General features: G+C 40.4%; 1 pseudogene; it reads left to right on the top strand.

Moving 5' to 3' along the window:
• The first annotated feature begins 1,619 nt into the window (after nucleotides 1–1,619).
• LOC147738001 (uncharacterized) lies at nucleotides 1,620–4,633 on the top strand (annotated as a pseudogene).
• The last annotated feature ends 754 nt before the right edge of the window (nucleotides 4,634–5,387 follow it).

The following is a 5,387-nucleotide window of genomic DNA, read 5'->3' as shown; positions in this document are numbered from 1 at the left end:
CACTTGGGTGCTCCGTGAGCTCCCATACTTTGCTAAGATACTCTGAAAACACTGGTAAATCGCCTCCTTTTCAGACATTAATAAGATGTCACCTGATAAACAGAACTTTTAGTTAAATATCTGTGTATGATGAAATATTCCTTGCTAAGTTTCAAAGGCGATAAAGAAGAAGGGGGAGAGTTACTAACATTTTGCGCCGTGTTTGCATCACAAAAGTGGCACAAAACAGCGCAAAATACTTTTTTCCTAATTTACTTTCAAGCAAATAACGTAAAATTAATGTGAAGCCACTCATAGCACTGTGTCGCATTACTTTGTGCCATGGGGGCCTGCCAAGGGTGGTGCATGGGAGTTCCCGTGCAACCACCCAAGGTTTTTCCCGCTAAACCCAATTTACCAAATACAGTAGATTGGGTTTAGCGTGAGAAAACTGTACCCTTTTAAACTAGGCGCAAGGAAGGAGAAATGTTTTCATTTCTCCTTCCTTTTCTGACTTTGCATGCGTGCTGCACTGTGCAACATGTATACAAAGTGGGAAAAGCTTTCCATCATGTCTAGGCATAGTATTTTGTACAGGAAGGGTGTCCTTCCTGTCCAAAACCTATGCTGGACTCACACACGCTAGCTCTCGGGTGCTAAGGTGTGTGCATGGCGCAGGACTGCTGTAATCAGTCCTGGCGCAAGGGAAAGGGAAGGAGAGAGCCATATCTTTGAAAATATGGTGCTCTCCTGCGCCAAACCAGTAGCGCAATGAAGCGCAGCCTCGTGCGGGGGGTGGGCTGCACTGCATTGCGTGGAGATTTGGTAAATCTCCCCCGAAATGTCTTTTACTACCAGTTAAACATTGTGAATTATCATTCCATTATGTTTCAATTTAGTAATGTTAAATATGTTTACATCCAGCAGAAAACAAGCCTTGAATGTATGAAATGACCATCAAGAATGAAGCGAATGCTGTAAATCGTCAATAATAGCAGAAATATTGAGCTACAGTATTCAGGAAAACATCAGCGCAGTCGGCGACAGAGGAACCTGCACACAAACTGACAGATCCCGGATGTAGCATCAAGGGCAGTTTAGTGATTGTGAGAATGTGAGCTGTGCACCTCAATGCCACAAGATGAAGAAATGACCTTAGGAAAATTAGGGCAATAACAATAACAAATCACCTCCTACATAAACAAGTGTCCAACACCAGCTTTGATCATGGGATTGGTATGATGTGATTACCGCAGTGCTCTGTTTTCTAAAATGATGACAAGCCATCCTTCAGTCCTCTATGTGAATTGTTAACTCTTTGTGGCCAAACCACAGTAACCAGAGAAAAGCACTACAGAGTGGAGCCAGACAACTGACGGGTAAAGGAAAGAGGAGTTCTACTACAATACCACAGACTGTCCCAATTTGCACCGGCAGAAGGAAGATACATCTTTATCCGCAAGCGTGCATAGCCATAATCCAATCTAAAGGCACAATCACCTACAAAGACACCTAATATGTATTAGGAGTTTGGCAAATATTTGGTGGCTATAGCCTTTTATTGTTAAAACAGAAATCAAACGTGCTAAATACTGCACACATATAAAGTGTGTGAGAAAAACACAAGTGCTTTATCAGCCATGTTGGTCCATCAGGAAATACAGTTATGGGATATAGACAAATATATACCCGACCCACAGACACTAACCAAGAAAGAAGAATCATACGCATGCAGCAAAAGCTTTAGTTTGTCATCACTACTCAAGCTTCATAAGCAAACATACACAGGACAAAAACCATTCAAGTGCAGTGAATGTGTCAAGACATTTAGTAGGTTATCAAACCTACAAAATCATCACCGAACACATACAGGGGAAAAGCCATTTAAATGCAGTGAATGTGTGAAAAGCTTTAGTCGATTAGATCTCCTACAAAGACATCAGCGAACACACTCAGGGGAAAAACCATACCAGTGCAGTGAATGTGTGAAGACCTTTAATCATTTATCAAACCTACAAAGTCATCAGGGAACACACACGGGGGAAAAACCCTATCATTGTAGTGAATGTGACAGACGTTTTCACGGCTCTTCAGCATTAAGGTATCATCAGCGAACTCACACAGGAGAAAAACCATTCATGTGCAATGAATGTGGGAAGAGCTTTAGTCAGTTATCAGACCTACAAAGACATCAGCGAACACACTCAGGGGAAACGCCATTCAAGTGCAGTGAATGTGTGAAGAGCTGTAGTCGGTTATCAGACCTACAAAGTCATCAGCGAACACACTTGGGGGAAAAACCCTATCATTGTAGTGAATGTGACAGGAGTTATCGCTTCTCTTCAGCATTAAGGAATCATCAGCGAACTCACACAGGAGAAAAACCATTCAAGTGCAATGAATGTGGGAAGAGCTTTAGTCAGTTATCAGACCTACAAAGACATCAGCGAACACACACAAGGGAAAAGCCATTCAAGTGCAGTGAATGTGTGAAAAGCTTTAGTCAGTTATCAGACCTACAAAGTCATCAGCGAACACACTCAGGGGAAAAACCATACCAGTGCAGTGAATGTGCAAAGTGCTTTAGTCGTTTAATAAACCTCCAAACACATCACCGAATACACACAGGGGAAAAACCATTCAAGTGCTGTGAATGTGCAAAGTGCTTTAGTCGGTTATCACACCTTCAAACACATAATCGAACACACACAGGGGAAAAAACATTCAAGTGCACTGAATGTGCAAAGTGCTTTAGTCATTTATCAAGCCTACAAAATCATCAGCGAACACACACGGGGGAAAAACCATTCAAGTGTAGTGAATGTGTGAAGACCTTTAATCATTTATCATACCTACAAAGTCATCAGCGAACACACACAGGGGAAAAACCCTATCATTGTAGTGAATGTGACAGTAGTTTTTGCAGCTCTTCAGCATTAAGGTATCATCAGCGAACTCACACAGGAGAAAAACCATTCAAGTGCAATGAATGTGGGAAGAGCTGTGGTCAGTTATCAGACCTACAAAGACATCAGCGAACACACACAGGGGAAAAGCCATTCAAGTGCAGTGAATGTGTGAAGAGCTTTAGTCAGTTATCAGACCTAAAAAGTCATCAACGAACACACACGGGGGAAAAACCCTATCATTGTAGTGAATGTGACAGTAGTTTTCGCAGCTCTTCAGCATTAAGGAATCATCAGCGAACTCACATAGGAGAAAAACCATTTAAGTGCAATGAATGTCTAAAGAGCTTTAGTCAATTATCAGACCTACAAATACATCAGCGAACACACACAGGGGAAAAACCATTCAACTGCAGTAAATGTGGGAAGAGCTTTAGTCGATTAGAATACCTACAAGGACATCAGCGAACACACTCTGGGAAACAACCATACCAGTGCAGTGAATGTGCAAAGTGCTTTATTCACTTATCAAACCTCCAAAAACATCAGCGAATACACACAGGGGAAAAACCATTCAAGTGCAGTGAATGTGCAAAGTGCTTTAGTCGATTATCACACCTTCAAACACATAATCGAACACACACAGGGGAAAAACCATTCAAGTGCAGTGAATGTGCAAAGTGCTTTAGTCGGTTATCACACCTTCAAACACATAATCGAACACACACAGGGGAAAAACCATTCAAGTGCAGTGAATGTGTAAAGAGCTTTAGTCAGTTATCAACCCTACAAAGACATAATCAAACGCACACAGGAGAAAAGCCATTCAAGTGCAGTGAATGTGTGAAGAGCTACAGTCGGTTATCACACCTAAGAAGTCATCTGCGAACACACACGGGGGAAACCCTATCATTGTAGTGAATGTGACAGTAGCTTTTGCAGATCTTCAGCATTAAGGTATTACCAGCGAACTCACACAGGAGAAAAACCATTCAAGTGCAATGAATGTGGGAAGAATTTTAGTCGATTATCAGAGCTACAAAGTCATCAGCGAACACACAGGGAGAAAACATAGAAGGGTACTGAAAGTGTGAAGGGCTTTTGATAGAAGACCCGACTAGCAGTAAAGAAGAAAAACAGATATCAGTATTTGCAGAGTTATAAAAGTGTTTGTTACCAGAGATTGTTCACTTCCGTACACAAAGCAAGGCAACATGATGCACCAAGATACACAGTGGGAAGTGACACAATGTGGATTAAAAGAAACATTCTTCATTTTTATTTGATGAAGAAGAGATACAAAGAAAAAAATTATCTCGCACCTGATCACACTTCCTGTAAAAGCAACACTGAAACAATACTGGGACTAACAATGGTATTTTCAGCTAAGTTGTCGAAATAGTGATAAAACCTATAAACCCGACACACCCAGAGTGGACATGTTGTCAGGGCTCTGGAGATATGAAGCTTCATTGGTAAAATGTATGCATTACTAATAACAAATGCCACTGCAGTATATGTAATGAACTAAAGTGAAACACAGGTGTTCAAGAAATAACCTATTTTTATATCCCGTGGCTCCTCTCCAACTTGGCTCTTCCTAGTCATTTTGTGACTTGCCAAACTCTACTTTTTACCAGAATTGAGCCACTGTAAGCAGCAGACTCTGTTTGAATAATGTTATGAAATAGCGAAATCCCACATCAAAAGCATATATGTGCCAGGACAATCAGTTGCACTCCCAGCAACTCGTCTTCCACACTGATTATCCCTTGTCCTCAAATGTTTTGAAGGATTTGTCGTATGAATGCCAGAAGTGGCGCTGAGATTCATGAAGCTAATGCTAACAGGAGTGTGTGGGAGATAGAGAGGGGGAGAGATAAAGAGAGCGAGAGAGACGAAGGGGGAGAAAAAGAGAGAAATGGAAGGAGGGGGAACAACACTTTATTTGTACTCACCTAAAAATAGAAGAAGCAGCCAAATACATGTCAATGTGTGACATCACCATAGAAACGGGCTGAACACCTGTGAATTTATATGTTTATTTTAATACCTATACACCCATGTAATTCAAATAAACAGGGCACAAGTAAGGAAAATAGTGAAGGAGCCCATTATCATATGCAAATCACAGTGACATCACATGTAGTGACATCACAAGAAGTGATGTCAGGCCCTTATAATAATTTTCATGTGAAAGGTTGACGGCCTGTTTTAAAAACAAGAAACATAAAATAACGTAAAAATATGTTTTTGGTTTCAGTTTTTATACATCATGTGTTTTTCCAGCTATTAGTTTGTAACTAAACTTGGAAATTACTAAAAGTGTAAATATTTTTAAACAGATATGTGGAACTTGGAAATTAAATTTTTAAAGAGTTTTCAGCGAATAAATAAAATGTGCTTTTAATTTGCGTTTGTTTCCTGATGTTAATCTTTATCCAGCCCCTAAGCCCCAAAGTGTTTCACATTTACAATGTATTAAGCAATAGAAGGGCTAAT

The sequence above is a fragment of the Lissotriton vulgaris genome, chromosome 1_1 (assembly GCF_964263255.1).
Source record: "Lissotriton vulgaris chromosome 1_1, aLisVul1.2, whole genome shotgun sequence".
Lineage (NCBI taxonomy): Eukaryota > Metazoa > Chordata > Amphibia > Caudata > Salamandridae > Lissotriton > Lissotriton vulgaris.
Note: the sequence above shows the minus strand (reverse complement) of the source record. Positions and strands in the feature narration are given on the sequence as shown.